Source organism: Mycetomoellerius zeteki, unplaced genomic scaffold (assembly GCF_001594055.1).
Source record: "Mycetomoellerius zeteki isolate Tzet28-1 unplaced genomic scaffold, Tzet1.0 scaffold135, whole genome shotgun sequence".
NCBI classification, from domain to species: Eukaryota; Metazoa; Arthropoda; class Insecta; order Hymenoptera; family Formicidae; genus Mycetomoellerius; species Mycetomoellerius zeteki.
Window position 1 is genome coordinate 2751714 of NW_017256287.1, and position 18739 is coordinate 2770452.

General features: G+C 42.2%; 1 protein-coding gene across 5 annotated transcripts in view; it reads right to left on the bottom strand.

The window, feature by feature from the left end:
* LOC108731670 (titin) overlaps window positions 1-18125 on the bottom strand; it is a 41297-nt gene extending 23172 nt beyond the window's left edge. For all 5 annotated transcript variants that reach the window (XM_018462105.1, XM_018462101.1, XM_018462103.1 and 2 more), the window contains exon 1: window positions 17689-18125. The gene's annotated coding sequence lies outside the window, so the exon portion shown is untranslated. The remainder of the gene's footprint in view (window positions 1-17688) is intronic.
* Between the last annotated feature and the right edge of the window lie 614 nt (window positions 18126-18739).

Genomic DNA, 18739 nt, shown 5'->3' on the forward strand with positions numbered 1-18739 from the left:
AGGTTCCGTTACAGCCCAGAGGCTGCGTTCGTTCACCATTATCGTGGAACGCGGAATATGATTACCTTCACCTGGGAACAAACTCCTTATATACAACCAACCGGCAAAGGAGTCCGTGGGCGAAGTTCGTGTCGTGGATACCGTGTCCCGGTTTTACTCGCCGTTCGCGTTCGCTAATCAGATTGGAGCTAGTCGGATCGACCGACTTTCAACGAGGAGACGAATCAGTGCCGCCACTTAGAATCGGTTCGGCGCGGCGGCTCAAATCTGCATATAGAGCGATTGAAAATGGTATTTTGGAGCTTGTCATCGGCACGTACCAGCTAATTTGATCTCCCACATATTATGTAAATATCCGCATTTCGATAATCGATGTGCGTACAAGTGTGCGTACATACACGCATACGCATGCACGTGAGCGAGCAAATGAACATAATATGTGCGTGTAGTTTAAGGAGCGGGAACTGATTACGCGGCTGCACGACTACGCGGACATATCAATTTATAGAGACGTAACGAAGTACACATTCTCGTAAAGGAGCTGTTTAATCTCGCGGTTCTTTCTTGCCATGCCTCGAAATGCCCGTTGAAAATTCTGAAATTGATTTGTACAACTGCAACATTGTTTTATTTACGACGTCCGTGCAAGTAATGACGCGGTTAACAATTTATGACAACAAATGCCCGGCGACTGAAAGCGCGTACTTCCGGCAAGGTGGTACTTCGTACGTGTTGGTATCGTACGAGTCGGGGAATGAATAACGGACCTGTCCGCCTCTCGTAAAAGGGATATCCGATGCTCGAGCCGCCGACGTGCTGCTTCATCTTCTTTGAGGACTACGCGAGTTTCGACGACTAAAAACCCGATAATTGACAGCGCGAGTACCAGTCCATCCCGAGCGCTTTATTGGCATAACAGTATGTCGGTCTGGCATGCATCAATAATGCCTCCATCGTGTCCTTGAGAGAGCTACAGGAATAAGTATATATCGGAGTACCTATACATAATTGGAAAGCCTCAAAATGAAGAATCTATGCATCCTATATTTTACAAAATTTAACATTTCTCGTATATTAAATTGACCAAAAAGATTCGGTCATTATTTTTATTTGCGTGGGAGTTATGTAGGAAGAGAACAAGCGCAGTTTTTTTGAATGACAAATTTTGACTGAAAATCAGATATCTATCAATAAAATCGACACGCCAAGGAAACGAGGAATTTTTGAACGAGTATAAAATTACATAGCCGCGCGTATAAAGAATATTGTGAGAGACATGATCTCTACTTTGTTACCGGTACTGTACGATGATCTCTGGTCTTTAGCGGGACATGGTGCAACAGTCGTAATTTTAGTTCCGTTAATAGGTAGGCTCTTTGAATGCCGGCGCGAAGGAAGTTGGAATAAAAGATCGCGTAGGACGAATTCACGTATCTGATACGGCGAATCTTAAGAAACGAGCGGAGGGAACACCCGGACATAGCGCACGTTTTTAGTTTATGACTGCAAATAGAACCGAATGGTTCATGGGATCAAAATAGCGAATCTGTAGTGTGGTAAACGCGTCAATTACGGGTGAGATTACAGAACAAACAATGAAATTTCATGACTCTTCCACCATTAGAGATATTCTTCACCTCCATTCGATTTGTTCTGCGAAATTCTCACGGGTAATTACAACAACTGGTAGGAAAATGCCAGTGCTGTATTCTTCCTTATTTTCCTTTTTTCACTCTTTCTCTCTGTTTGTTTCTCACACCGCTTGTATATCGCATGCCGCGGTACATATGATCATACGTCAAGTTTGGCGCTCGAGGAAACCCTCGGTCCTTGAAGAGGTGACTTCCGCGTGCCAGGTAAACTGAACAGTCTCGGCAAGCAACCGGCGCGGCGGTAGGACAGGTTGACGGCGAGGACCTTGTTACGCGATCATCAACGGGCAATCTCTCGAGCTTGAAACTGACCGTTGATGTTTGGAGAAGTCCTCGAGACGCGAGAGATCGCGACACGAGAACTCTAGCGACCCATGTTGCTCCGTCCCACATGAATTTCACTTGTGTACGTTTGTGTGAGTTATAAGACGCGTCGTACGCGTTTACACGTAAGCTGCGAGGTCGCATGTTCTTTGCCGATTACACGGTGGTCATCGTTGAAATTCGCAGCGAAGCTCGCGCGGAACGGTCATTATCGCAGAAATGCCCGGCGTGAGGCTGTTCGAGGAGCGCGCAGAACACCGAATGCCCGTGATCGTGTTTGGAGTTTCTCCGAGGCGATTATATTGCGAGTTAAGGGACTATCGGGTATTCATTACGCTTAATGACCTCTCCCAGGCGCGCGCGGCTCAGCTCGGTTCAGCTCGGCTCTGGCGCGAGTGCTTTTGGGCACGAACGACGATACGTGAGGCGGCGAGGAGAGAAGGCACTCTCGGAACAACGGGGTTCGATTACTCAGGGCCCCGACGTTCACACGAGGGTGCTCTCGAGCAACAGGTCAGCAACACGTACACGGCCTCTATTTATAAACCTACCTGAGCTAGAATTACGCGCTGCGGAGGATAAACCACCCGGACTCCTCGTGTTCCCCCGCGGTCCCCCACGACGCAACCCTCGCCCATATTAGGTCCGTTCGCGTTGCGGCGGTTCGCATTTTACCTGCTGCTAATCTCACGCAGACGTCGGAGCGTACGGTTTAGTATTTTACCTGCCGGTTTCCGCGAATACAGGAAGGCGTTCAACTTATTCCCCGTTATGGATCTTTCCGGTTTGTGATAGACCTTCGTGAGTCATCGTCAAATTCATTTTCCGCATTAGAAACATCTATTAGTCTCATTTAAATGGACCGTGCAAGATAAAAGTCCTCAAGGACGCGTTTGAGTTAAGCTATCTTGAATAATTGAATAAAAAAAACTGTAACGGTGGACATTTCGTAAAAAAATCAAGTACTCTTTACGGTGCCGAAATATCCAACTAAAATATCTTTTCAATATATGGACTAATCGGCTTTTATATAATAAATTTATTCTATTTTTTTTATGATATCAGCCGTTCAACTGCTATGAGAAACTCAAGAGGACCCATTGTGGTACAGAGCTGATCGCTATTGAAACGTCCCCTCGATCGATCGATCGGTCATTCCATCGATTGCTGATTCGCTCGGCAGCACGTAATAATGCGCATTATCGCAAGATACGCCCCTCCATCGATATCGTAATACCTCATAGAAAGACGCATCTTCCTCGCCTAGAACCTCACGAGATACGCATCTTCCTTGTTTCTTTTTTTCCTGCTTCCTCTGTTCATTCCCGCCAAATGCACAGCTAATAAGCGCATATGTATACATATACATTTGTACCGAGCAGAAAGATTTTACGATTACGCTTTTCAAGGAATTTGCACTAATATAGTGATTTATGTTAACGTATAGACATATCCGGCAGTTTCAAATAGGGCAGATAATACTCTTATTTTTTAGAAAATATATAATAATAGCTTTTTCTCTTCAGCATTAAACTTGTTTTATTATAAATCGTAAGCTTTTAGCACAAGTTTGAAACATTTCGCTTGATAGTAAAACTCGTAATAAAATTACTTATCAAGTATATATGCAATCAACTGCGATGCTTGTAGACACAAGCTCTAAAAACATGCTCTCTTTCAAATATCTCAGAATATTGCATAGTTTTAAATTTACTCAACAACGTTAGATACGCCTCTCGTCACTAAGCAATTAACTAGATATTAATACCACGCGCATAACTCGGCTGAAAGTTACCTGCGATTCTTTACGTCCAGGCTCTGTATATCTCCGACATATATCGGAGAAGAAAAAAAATTAATGAAGGTGTAATCTCATCTTCCTCGTTCGTCCGTCATGCTTCCGAGTTTCTTAGTTGATACGAAACCGACGTACTTACACGGTTCGTTCTTCGTTTTCTCCTTCATTCTGTAAAAATTCACGCGAGGCTAAGCAACTCCCGTTTTATCTCTTACTTCATTTTCCCTTTCCGCGGTGTATCTGAACTCTTATCCACTTCAAAACTTTTCGTTTTCGTTTCGTTACGCATTACCTGATGTATTTAATTGACTAACATAATTCTTCATTTTTTTTAACCATTATTGATATTAAAGATGACATTAAATTTATATAAATTAATATTCTGGCTTCTGCTTCTTCTTAATTATTGACTAATAATTTTACAACGATGTTACTTCCTTTTCCATGTTGATAGTCTTTTCCTGTGCGTCGCGCCATTTACTTACGGGCCCTTTGAGAATAAACCCACAGAGCAAGCAGCAAGTTTCTAGCGAGAAATGCCACGCTCGTGTAAACACGAAGATCTCGGGAATGCACGACTTCTTCATGGATAATCCATAAGTGGCTGTTTTGTCCGGCACGTAGCACCCATTCTTGTGCCGCATTTTCGTTACACGTGCTCCTCTGCTAAATATTGTTTTCACGAAAATAATCAAGTAGCATTTAAAATATTATTAGAGCCCATTGAATTTCATTTTGTATGTCACGCCAATTAGAATTCTATTAGATTATATACTTTTATAAAATATAAATATTATGTTACCGCGATGAAAAAATTAGAACTGAAACTAAAAGTTACAGTTATTTTTTAAAAAATAAAAAAATAATTCAACTTTCTTTTAACGTAATTTCTAATACACAATGTATGAATAAGACACGCTGTATTAAAGCACGTTTAAGAATATGAATTATTAATCTTATATACTTTCGTCTCGGCAAGGTAATTACAACGATTAGAAGTACGTTAACCATGAATTACCGCGTAAGTCCACGCAAGATTGAGAGCTGATATGCGTGATAAATTATTACCGCAGAGAGTAATCGTTAATCGAAGATCACGGCAAGCAAAGTGGTGTCGTCGTCACATTTATTGGCAGGAAGATCGTCGCGAGTAATCACAAAGTTTAGGGCTCGTTCAATCGCGTCAGTTCACATCAGGCTGCATAATAACAGGAAGACAGGCTACGATCACGGTAATTAAAACACGGCACGTTATAATCTTCAGCCCATTAAAGCCCATCAATTACGCACACCCTTCCCCCAACAAGCGGCATATCCTATACTCGTCTGCGAGGCGCATAATTCAGGATGATGCTCTCGCGATAATGACCGTTGGGCTGGACCAATAAGTCGATAGATTCTTGGAAGGGCACGCGATTTAATGGACCAGTCGAAAATTCCAGTGCGATGAATCTCGATTAGAATTTTTTGCATCTTTGGTTACCGTCCAACCAGTTTAATCGCATCGCGTTATGATGATTCTTTTGCACACCCTCGATCATGGGCAAAATTTCAACGAACACGCGTTACGGCATCGATGAATATGTAACGCGCCATCGTAATTATGGCGGAATAATATCTTCGATCTGAAATTCTGAACGTTCAGCAACGGTATCCACTTAATTATTCTAGGAACATAATCGTGGCCGTTTAATCAAACGTATATGTAATATCGCCAACAGAGGAATCAGTACATCCTGCTAACAGTAACCTCCGGCGGAATGAAATACGATTAATTCCACGTATTCTATTTTACGCTCGTTGTATTGAATGGCGTCCCAATAGTGATAAACGAATGATATATTGCGTGGTATTATAGATATGAAGAATCTCTCCTAAAGCCCGGAGAAACAATACTCCGGATCTAACTCCGACACCATGAAGGCGTGGTAGCTCAATAAACTGTGTTAATATGAACTGTAACATACATTTTGAGCCTACGGCACGAGCGAGCAAACTGGCACCCTTTCTCATTTCCATTCTTATACCTTTCAAGAGAAATCTAACACGTCCGAGAGCTTCGCGAATATGTATATATAAAGGGAGCGCAATTCCGCGCGAGATGTTGTGTGTCCGCTATCTTTCCGTTCTGTTAATCGTTCGCCGATTTCCTTTCAAAGATGACGGGGATCATCCTCGAGCCTAATCGAACGCCGCACGGATGTACTGGTTAATGCTTGATTATTCCCGCGCCGGCTGTCGATGCAGCTTTCTTCCTTCCTCCGTTGTTCGCGTTTTCGCTAAGAGCCGGTTCGTCCGCTATCCACCGCCACCACCGCGATATTATTGGTTGCCGTAGCCTAGCTACAATCTCAAGGAGCGGCGGAAATCGCCCGTTATGAGGAGCACCGGTGATTAATTATTATGCAAACTAGCGGTACCGACATTCCCCGTCCTTTGGCGTATTCAAGCAGGAGATGCCGACGCCACCGCCGCGACTGCTCTGTATTCTAACGCAACACGGCGAACTGCTCTCTACGCGAGCTTTCATCGCCTGGCTGCCTAACGCTACCATCAATCCCATCGCGTGATGTTAGCCTCTCTGTAGTTAGGTACCATTTCGCACCTATCAAATGAGAAGCTCTACCGCGAGGTCCAGTCGACACGATCGCGAATCGCTCCAAATAATGTATGGCGTGGCAAAATGGTATGATAATTGTCTCTCGAGCAGAAATAAGACATATTAGATGTGTGTAAATAGGGTTATCGGTGGGACCGCTATCGATGGAATTCGCTGTCGTCATTCTTTTAAATTAGATGACGGGTACAGAGTATACGATCGAATATATACTTCGGAAGAGAAAATTTATTTAATAAGTGAATCGATCATTTTAGAAACCCCATAAGTCAATTTTTATCGAAATTGAGATATTAGAGGATTCTGAATAGGAATAGGTATAGATACACGATTGTCTTCATATTCATCAAGCATTCTGTTTTTAGATATCAGATCTACAAAACACCCATGTGAACAAAACGTTCACATGAGAAACAATGAGTTATGATGATTTATGTTGTATTTATATTATATTTTAAAAATGCGCTCAATAATGAATAAAAAATAATCTTTTACTTTTTAAAAAAACAGTAAAACACTATAAGTCAATATTTCTGAAATTAGTTTTCTTTTTGGAAATAAGTTTTTAAAAGTGATACTCACTTAATTTATGAAATAATGAGACATTTTTTATATATTTTTAATTATTTTTAGTACTATAGTTGTAAAAATTAAAACGTTTTCTTCAATTATCCAAAAATTATATTTTTTTACTTATAGAACTTCTGAAATGACCGATTCGAATGCTCTAAACTATGATTTTACGATGGATAAATACATTATACAAAACAAATTTTTCGGAGTTTCTTTGATCATGACATTATATAATGCATTCTATAAAATGATAAACTTGAACGATTATTTGTACATTGAGTATCCATTGTCTTCGACGTTTCAAGTATGGCGGATTATCTTATATGCACTCTCAAGAGTCTATCTTAAAGTCTCCTCGAATCTCAACAAAATATAATGGAAAGACAAGTAGAAAAAGTATCAAAGAACATGAAGCGCGAATGATCGCGGATAAGTAATCGCAAATATTTGCCGACACGCTCGCGCCGTTGGATCGAATGCGGAAATTGTCAGTCGCGTACATAGATTTCTGATTTATGTGGCAAATAATTGCCAAATATAATGAGCCTACGTGACATAAACATGTCTCTCCCGTACCGTACAATAATTATCAGCAGACGTCGATAACGTCGCGATGCGAAGCATACGGGCTCCATGGACCGCGGCCCATAATTCTCAAGAAAATAGTAAAAGCAAGCCGGACGCGCCTAAGATTATTACCGTGGTAATTTTCCAGACGAACAAATTCATGGGCTCTTGTCTTAACTAATCCTATAGCTTATCTACTTATCCGCGCTATATATTTTTCAATTATTTATGATTAACATTTTCAAGCACAGATCAGAAAATCTGATTACATTTCGTATGGAATTCGCCCCATCGTTAATATGGTCAGTTTTTAAGACATATACGCGAGTCTATATACCTCCCTTAAACACAGCCTATCTCAACATGCCGGTTACGCCCAGCAGAAGCACAGAATCTCATGCAAATACGTGATGCATCGCGTGTATAGGGGTACTGAAGTAATTACAATAATAATGGCAGTCATAACAGCGTGTCTCCCTGCAACGAGCGGACGACGACGCATGGAAGCAGAAGTCTTTCCTTCGCCCTTAATGTGTCTGCATACACATCGGAAAACTCTCCAGGTTGGTGTTCATCGCTGTTTGCCTTGCGTTTACACGGAATCCCTGAAACAGCCGAGTTTACTTTGGGCGCGGCGCGACGCGACGCGACGCGACGCGGCAGCGCAGAGCGTCATGTACCGTATGAACCGGAAAAGCGGAATCCTTTAACGTCGGGGTGCCATGCCACTTAGCGGAGAATCGACACGTTGTACAAACACCAATGTGCCATGGGAAAGTCTTTCGGATTTCAGCCGCACAGTGGAAATGTATTCAACGTCTTCCTTCCTTCCTTCCTTATCCTTTCCGATTGCAGATACGAGGATTTGATAAAGCGTGCCTACTCAGCAAGAAGATTACGAGAACGTCATAATTACAGATTTGTCAAATACTAATTCTACGATAAATATTTCGGAAAATCTCATAAAGAGTGACCTCGCCGTGCAGATTTCCGCGTAATGTCGAGGTGAAGGAACCATAATGACGGGACAGCGAGGGCAGAAGGCGCGTTTGAAGAAACGGTGATTCTGTACCCTGCCAGGAGGAGACACGCGCATCTGTGCCTGCCTGGGCTTTACCGAAGTAACACGCTCGATGGCCTTAGCGAGTCACGATAGTGATTTCTTATACGAGGTTTCCAGATCGACCGACACGACGTCCCGACTAGGAAACCAGTACAAGGAAGTGCAAGACGATAGCTGAACGATTCTTAACTTCTAGGAAGCGCTCACGAGTGTGTGCGAAAGTCTGAGGAACGTGTCGTGACTTTTATTAACTTTTCTAAAACCAGCGACGTAACGGAAGATTAAATTACTCTTCAAGAAATTATTTTATGTCGTTCTTTTTCGGTTCCCTCTAAAATAAATTATTTTACTGTAACAAAACGACGAAGTTTTATAAAGCGTCTTACATAGCATAAGAATCGAAGAAAAAACATAATAAGAATAGACTGTACATTTATATAAAGTTGTCACTATCGATTTAGAAAGAATAAGATAGCTTAAACCATATCGCTCTCTTTATCTCTAAAATCGAATTGAAGAGAAATGCTGATTCCATTCTTTATAATGGAACACAGATGTTAAAATCAGGAAATTTTTAATTTATATACATTGTCTGTGATAAGAACAAACAATGCAAGCTCGCAGAGTAGGCGAGCATTTCCGGTCATTATAAAATGAAGAATAATTAAGAACGAACTTCATAAAAGATTCCTCGTGTATCAAACTCTCGCGTTCAAAGATACAATCACGTATGCAGCCTCAGGTGTCGAAGGATCGATGAAGTAAAAGAGCGTGACGACCATGCTCGGCTCATGCTCAAGGCATACAACGGAACGTCAGTGTGACCTATGCCCAGGTGCAGGGGAACACCTTCGTTTCTCTGTATAAATAAATAGTACACTAGTGAGGCTGCTAGTGCACCCGGCTACACGCCAGTAAAGATCACCTTCCGAGGGACAAGGCGCACGGGAAATAATGGAACGATGGCGAACCGGATGCGAGACCGCGTGAACCACGAGGGGCAGCCACTCAGCGCTAGTTGCCAGTGGAGTTGTCTTACCCGGTGTAGACGCGAGATACGATCTCCGCCGACTTCTGACCGCTAGTTGTGGGCCCATAGCTCCGAGGCGGGCTCGCGGAACGACAAATCCTGTCGACGAGACTCGTACGTTGTCAGCCTTGAAATGATAATCGCCGCCGGGGACACCCACGAAATGGCACGTCGTTAAGTCCGCGGCGTAAAGTAGCACGAACGCTTCGTGATGGACTGTTTTACCCCGGTCAATCCTCGTCCCACTGATGCTACCGTGTCAGCTTAGCTACTCAATATGCTAATAACGAAGAAGATTAAGTCCGTACTGTATAAAAATGATGAAAAGTATATTTGATGTCTATCACTGCTAGAGATATATCTTGGGCGATTGAGCGATTATTGTGGGATTCATATCCTTGTGACGATTGCTGATATCTCAGGAGACCGGACGATCTAATGTTGCAACTTCGAGCAATCGCTAGGTACATCCTCAATGATCCTCAATTATGACGAGGGATCATTGCTGTGATATGTACCTACGGTTACTGAGTGCCTGCAATTGAAAACGGACCAATTACATTGATATCAATGTTTGAATCAGCACGATGTGGTTCGGCATTGAGCTCTCGGAATCGAGCTGCGCATCACCCTCCGAGACCCGGAAGAGACTCTTTTGACTCTCTCTCTCTCTCTCTCTCTCTCTCTCTCTCTCTCTCTCTCTCTCTCGCGAACCTTGCTACTTCAATTCTTTCCAAGCCGTGGAAACCCCACGGAGTGTCAGCCGGCGCGCTCTGGAGCCGTCAGCTGGACGCGGTCTCGTCTACCAAGGAAAGACTAGAAAATGTAGCGAAACGAAATGAAATAGAACAAAACAAGTAAGATATAGAGAGAACGAGTGAACAGATCGACGCGGCGTAGTGCGGCGGAGGACAAGGAAACGAAGGGAAGAGCAAATGAGAGAAGAAGGCGAGCTGCTATTCTTCATACGTTCGAGATAGAACGATCGAGGAGGAGCCGCAGTCTGTTACTATCTTATTACAAGGCTCCGTAAATGGTCTTCATCAAGGTAAGATCGTGTTCCACTAGGCCGGCGTTTCCTCCCGTTGCTCCCTCTCCTTTCCTCTCAGCCCTTCTCTCTTTCCTTGCCCCCTTTTCCTTGTGCTTTTTTTTCTTCTTTTCTTTTTCCTCTCCGTTCTTCCTTCGTCGTCTGCCGCGGCGGCGAAGGAGTCGACGAAACTACGAAGGCTCCTCTCGCCAATGAGAGGCAGAATGAGAAGGTGAGATTCTTCGACGTTATTAATCTCGGAATGGCTGTCACGCGCAACAACGGTCGTGGCTTCGTCGCGCACCAGAATAGATAGATCGAGGGTACGAACGCCACGAGTTTCAAAGTTCGTTCTTCACGGTCGAGCGACTTTCGCCCATATACTACACGAGGACGATTAACGATTGTGCTCGTTAAGCGACAGTTCCTCTTTCCGCGGGAACAAGCAAGTGCTCGAGGAAGTTAAAAATGAAGGGTTATCGCAAGGCCGGCGGAATCATCCCCTTCGTCGAAGACAAATGATTCTGATGAGGTTCAAGCTCAAAAGCATCGCGAGCGTTTTTCATCAAATCAACAGGGCGTATCAACAAAACAAAGAGAATTATCCAAATTTACAAATGATATTTTAGATAATCGGTTTTTTAACAAATTTAGAATCGCTTTTTTCTTAAAAAATTGTTATGTTTGTCACATCTCTTTAATTAAACTGTCTACGAATGATATTCTCTTAGCTACATTTATATCTTTGAAACTTAATGAAAGAAACTTGATGAGTTTCTCATTTTCTACCTATAAATGGCGAGTTGTTACGGAAGAAAATAGAACGTGACTGAGCGTTACATCATTTTCGATTAGCTCGTTCTCTATCTCGATATCTATCTCGGTTACCTCGCAAGGGATAATCGTGCGAATATTCTAACAACAATCGTAGGAAGTTGTAGGCGAGGACCACGAGCGTTTAGGAGTGACAGCGCTCTGCGGGGATTTCCCGTGCGTAACAGTCACGCTCTACTTTTTCAACGGTTAAATTCGTTTTTTTTTTTTCGTGTTTCTTCAGAATGCTCGAGTGTATCGAATATCGAGATAATGTGATATCGTGCCACACGGCGAATTAGCCGGCTAATTACAAAACCATACAACGGTAACGAAGAGCAGGGAGAGCGCAGCTAAGCGCTTGGACGGATAATTTACCGTTACTATACGAAAACCCGATTACCAATGGAGATTAATTCTCGATATCATGTAGAACCCGCCTCTACAGTCGTGAGAGAGTCATGCGCGATATGAGCGAATACACCAGCGGCAACCTGCTAGTAGTAGGCCGCTAACACGATCCACATAGCATATCGGCCCATATCTCACGGTTATGTAGTATTCGTTAGTATGCTCAGTAGCAGTATACCTGCGGTGTCTATTTGCGCTGTCGTCTCGCCCATAATTTATCGCTACTAGGTCGACGCGGATGTTACGAATTATTTCGTGGATAAGCCATCGGCGAGTCGCGTGCACTCGTATTCGCAACCTGTTCCTGTCCCTGTTTGCATGCTGATTCACGAAGAGAAAGGATAGGCCGTAAAAGAAGGAACAGAGAGACGCGTGTCGCGAAGAAGAGAGACGCAGACAGGTCACCGACCAGTTGTCGGTGACAATTCTGACGGTCGGCCGACGCACCGGCTGACAGGTACTTTTACATTATTAGCGGAACTAGGCCAACAATGCAGGTTCGCTTAAAAAAAAAAGAAAAAAAAATCCACAACGTAACACATTATCTTTATTTTCGTTTATGCTGAAATAAAGGCATGTAAAGTATTTCAAACCGTCGACCGCCTAACCGAGTTTAACTGTGCGTGACCTCCAAAGTGACATAATTCTTCACTTTTATATGACGTCTATGTTCACGCATTTTGTGTTTACTTTTTTAAAAAAATAATATTTTAGTTGTACTACAATATAATATATTTTTCCTAAATAATTCTTTAACTCATACCAATTAATTGGATCTATAAAAAATATATCTCTTTTTAAATTATATTCAAATAAATTTTTCAAATTATTATCTAAATTATCTTTTTTCTATAAATAGCGTATTGTAGAATAACTTTACATAATAAAACCTAATTCTGAGAAATAGATGCTTATCATTATTTAGTATACAATAATTTTTCTCATATTTTTTATATACATTTTATATCAACGTAATTTCTCATTATGTTTCTTATAATATAGTATTAATTACGCGTTACTTAATATTTTATCGTAATGCTAAAAGAATCGCGAAATATAAAATGAAAAATTTATTTAAATATAATTTAAAGAGGTATATTTTTTATAGATCCAATTAATTGATACGAGTTAAAGAATTATTTCGAGAAGATACATTATATTGTAGTACTATATAGTAAAAAATTTTTTTTTAAACAGTATTGAATAAATGAGGAAATCAAACCGCACCTATATGTCGACTAGCGTTCTGAAAACCGTTCGTGAGGTCGTGCACTATACGTGGGACGAGTCCCAAGGTGGCGTTAGAGCGATTCATGCGCGCATTGAAATTCCCCCCGATCTCACTGAGACCGAGTAGCCGATTTTTATCGAGTACACGACTGGTTACCGGACAGAAGTCATAAACCGCATTCGATATCGAAGAACGGTCGAACACACGCGGAATAAAAAGTACTCGACCGGACGCGCATTCGCGATATTTCGATCAGACGAGAGAGAAACTATTCGAACATTGTATGATTTTTTCAATGAGCGAAATAAAGAGGAAAAAAACCGTTGATAAAACGTCAAGAAGAATGAACAAGTGTTTCGCGTAATAATATTTAGTGACGGCCGCGAACGTACTAGAGGCAGTCTGTAATACCGCGACAGCTGATAGAGCACGACTCTCGTACGTGATGCTCAAAATTCTTGCGTGTCTAGAGCAGTGTCACACCTCATTGTGCGGATAACAGAAAGCTGATAATTTATCATCCATATTTCACGACCGAATGTCCAACTCGATTTATTGATCGGAGGTACACACCAAATGCATTTCACGCGCGGAAATACCATTTAGAAATTTGATATTTTCGCACATTCCTATTTTGTCTCGTCTGTCGATAGGTAGAGCGTGGGTCATCGTCCCAGGACTTCTATCGATTTGTTAAAGTATCGCTAAATTCAGCAAAACCATCCGATTTCTACGGTATTGTCCTATGTGACTGAAGAATTGATGCGTTCGATTGAATTCGCGAGCTCATTTCACGCGCTGCAGGAGCGAGCCTATGTACTCGATATTTTTATACGCGTTGTTTGTAACGCGCTGTTCTTTTATAACCGGAGGCCGACGGCCGTCCAAGCGTCTCTCGTTGTTGTTTTTTTTTATCCGCAACACTGTTTATCGGATAGATTATCGGCTCAATACGCTCAACGATCGATCGCTTTGAAAGTCACGTGAAGCGTCCGTCATTCAAAGTCGAGCGACGGCGACGATCCGACACGCGCCTCGTCCTTTTGAAACTTATTGTAGCGTGTGCTCATGACGAATACATTGCTTCGACACACACCGTTCGCTTCTCTCGTTTTTACCGTTTCGTGAATATCCGTGCGATTCGAGTGCTCGGTCAAGCGAGAATCTAAAACGGGCCTGACGAAGACATGTACGACATTTCACACAGCATTTAATGTAACATTAAAACCTCGATAGTTTAGATGCGATATTTTCATATTGATGTAACGAAAGAATTGTAAACCGTTAACTCATCTTATAAACTTCGATCTCTCAAATTATTTAATTTGCAAGGTAATTTTTTTCGGATAGATTATCGGCTCAATAATTAAATATAATGTGCAAAACGAAGAAAATTAATTTAAAAGAAAGATTTTCCGAGTAAAAATGAAACTCATCAAAATAAAATGTAAGCAATCAAGTGTTACACTGAGAAAAATGTCTGAAAATGGACGAATCAAAAGATTCTTTTAATTAGAACTCCGGTTATCTCAATTAAAATTCTAGTAGATTTAATCAGAAAACTCTGATCGTCCATTTTCAACTAGAATTCCAATTAATCCCACTAGACATTTTTCAATCAAAACGGTTTTTCATGCCTAATAATATTTTTTATGTTTTTCTTAGTGTAGTACTGGGAAAATTTGCATAGGAAATATATGCAAGCAAAGTCTTAGTTAAAGCAAGAGGCTAACAGTACTATTACAGAAAGAAAACAGCAAATGTCCTATCAAGAAGTTGCGCGGCAGCAGCGATGGCTGAGTTGATCGCAAAATAATCATTCAGCGGCTTAAGGACGCTCTCACCGTCTACCTGTGGACCAACAAACTTCGGATTCTCTCTCTCGGTTATTGCCCTTCCTAGATCACGTGTCTGCCGAGACACGATTCTTATTTACACTCCATTACCACGTTTCATTTTCGTCGTTCTACCTAACAAGCGCGCGAGCATCGTTGTGGACACAGGTTGATCTTGCTAATTAACGTTCAATAATGAGTACTTTGTTAACGTATTCCCGGTATTTCTCTTCATGCACAGATTCTGCGGAATCTATTTTTTTTCTTATAAACAAAATTCGCTTGGGTGTTGAATATTTTCATTTCTTAATTTTTAATCAAGTTAAACAATTTAGTGATTAAATCTCAAATAAATATGATAGCAAACAATCACTTGGTAGAGTGGAAAATAACCTTTCACGAAATTTATTCACGAATTTGATAATGTCATTACAAATAACGCAACATATATTTCTAACGATTAATCATATACAATATTAATTCGACTACAGTAACGAATCATTTCAAATCAGATGCGAAAATTTGAAACGGTACAATTTATACGATTGGTACCATAAAGTTCTAAATTGTAAGTAAAAAAAACTTTGAACCTTCCCTTTAAATTCTTTGAAGTAGAATCTCACTCTATATAAGGGATAAGATTTTTCTTATGAAGATTAAAAATTCGATTATTCTTTTCCAAAACAATTTTCATTCTTTAGAATGAGATTCTACTCTAAAGAATTTTGAGAGTTCCTCTATCAATCGCCATAAAGCGGTTCATTTGCATTTTGTTCAAACAGAATGCTTTAAAACTTAGATGCAGTGTACATATAGCTGTAGTTGAAGATCAAGAAATAAAAAGCGAGAATAAGTGTTCCTCGTGAGAGGAACATTTCTCTTAACGTTCAGCGTTACGGTAGCGATGCGGACAAGTAAGCCTTCTAACTAGTGTTGCGTATTAGAAACGCAACATCGCAGTTGAGGCTGCGAGGATCGGCAGCGTTATTACGGTCGATATGCAGAGTTAACTGTTCATCGGAAACCTCGCGTTTCCGTTGAAAGGCGATTTAATATATCACGCCCGTTGATCGTTACGCGATAGGCGAGCTATCGGACGCACGTCGACCGTGACGGATTTACCGACCGTTCGTTTTTGCGTGAAGCAAGATTGCTTCGCGAACGACGAGATCGCGGCGTGTCGTCAGGAAAATAGCAACAATCGACCGCGAATGTAACAGCAACAGCGGTTGCACGTGCTCGAACGCGAGGCGCCGCGTCATGCAGAATTTCCGATCGTTGTCGTCGCCGTGATCGTCGTCGTCATCGCCGCCATGGTTTCCATGAGATTAAGAGATCCACCACAGGAATGTCCCGTTTATTCACATACGTCTCTCTTCATCATTATTGAAAAGAATGCCAAGACAGTTCTACACTAAAAGATACAAAGAGGGACCGAGGGGATTCCTCGTAGATTCCTCTAGTTTGCATTTTTCGTCGCTCTCTCGCACGGGACTATTATTCCGATCCCCATCAATACTTCTGTGACTCATTATGTAAGACTGTACGGCCTGTTTTAAATTCTCCTCAACTAGTTGTCGTTTAAAAAAATCGATATACTTCCGGTTATTGATCCCGTGTAGGAGCACACACTGCGAAGAGTTCAATCACATTTCGAGAAAGTTTTTTAGAATTTTTTAACGATTTCAGTTTAAATTTCGCCAAAAAAATTGCAATAATAAATTTTGTATGAAATATATTTTATTTTAATTATATCATCTCTGAGATTGTAATTTGCGAGATTATTCTCGTAATGTTTCGCGACTATCCCATGATCTTCCGGATATCGCGGATATCCAAGATCCTCCGAATTGGAACGGAGGTGTTCCTTGATATTTACGTATTGGCGGTGTTTGACTGGGTATTCAAATATTATCTTTTAATTGTACGAAGTGTTTGTGCACGTCTGATTTCCTTCATTGGCTACAAGTCGACACGCATACCTATTGTACGCCGCCTTGATTATTTAGACAGTACGGACCGGCTCTTTTTGGTTTGACTCTCGGTCCATTTAAGAAGAAATTATTTCTGCGATTGTTCTCCCATTCTTAATCTTTTCTTATTCATTTAACTGTAAGAATCGATACACGAATAAATTTACAATTTGATAATAAGTGGTCGATCGTTTCTTGCTAATTATATATTAACGAAACAACCGTTCCTGTATAAGTGAAATATTTAACAGAAAATTGATTGTTATTTTACGATTTCATGTTTACAGCAAAAGCAACAAAGATACATAAATATCTAAAGATTCAAAAATGTACAATTTTTTCTAATTCTATATAAATTATCTAATAAAGTTTCTTGTTTTCTAAATATAACTTAATCACGCATGATAAACGAATTCTTATCCGGCAACACCAGGTGTGCAGAAAGATTCTCCATGCAACAGAGTTACTTCACTATTACCCTTCTCGGAACATCCGAATTTTCTGCAAATTTTCTAAATCTGTCCTTTCGTATCACTCGGGAATCGAGACATTCTCTTGGTGGTGCACATCATCACAATTCTTAAGATCCATGGCAACGATAACGTCGACGACGATCACGACAGCCCTTCACAGCCGCGTGCAACCGAGAATCACTGATCTTGATCACTTGAATATCATCGAAGGAGGCGCGACCAACCCGCTTAAATCACTTATCCACCCTCAGCAACCGGCCGAGGAGAAAACCGGCACTAAGTACTCTTCACGATCACTTACCTATCCAGCACGGTCGTCGACGACCCTGACGGCTCGATGCGGCAACGTGATCTCCTCTCGATGCACGGTCGATTTAGTTAGTTATTTCGCACCGTGTCGGACGCGTATCTATCGCAGATTTACGGCAAATCTACGTGCTCGCTCCGGAGCCGCGATCGTCTTTCAGAGGGAACCCGGGCTCTTCTCTCGCACCCTCGATGAGCGCGTACGAGCGAAAGAGCTTACTCTCTCTCTCTTCTTTCTCTCCCCCCTTTTTCTCTCTTTCTCTCTCTTTCTCTCTCTTTCTCTCTCTCTCTCTTTCTCTCTCTCTCTCTCTCTCTCGCTCTCTTTAGCTGGTCCCTCAAAATCACCGCAACACCACACCGAACAGAAGTGAACTACTCGTGCGCCGCCGGTTCACGGTACCTTAAATACCTTGGCAGCCGCCACCGCCGCCACCGCCGTCGCAGCGCAGCGTAGCGCACCACCGCCACCACCACCGTGCGCGTCGTACGGCCCCCTACCTTAAACTCGCCCCACGCCGCGCGAGCGGATTGGCGGGGGAGCAACGCGAGGAGATGTGTACCCGCAGGCTACACACCGGAGAGAGCATCCTCTCTTTTTCTTCTATTCTTGCTCCCTCTCGTGCACACTTCTTCTCCTACTCTATTTCGTTTCTTCTCTCTCTCTTCCTCCTCTCTCACGTTACCTCCTGCCTCTCCCACCCCTCCACCCATACGCTTCTCATCTTTCTCTTTTTCGTCCTCCCTTTTCCCCTTTTTCTCAACGTTCGACCACCAACGGCATGTCCGCAGGACTAACGCGTGTAACGTCCCGAGTATCGGCACGGGATGGAAGGATATATACCTTTTGTCCGGCGTTTTCTCTTCAGCGGCATCCTCGCTGTCCGACTCACGAATGGATGCACGCGAATTGTCCTGAACGTATTAGGTGTCATCGGCGAACGGACCGGAGAGGAGCAGAACGACGAGGAACACCGGTCGGTCGCCGCGCCGCAAGAGCAGCGATGCGCAAGCGCGAATGCGCATAAACGGCGGATTGCGCCCGTCGT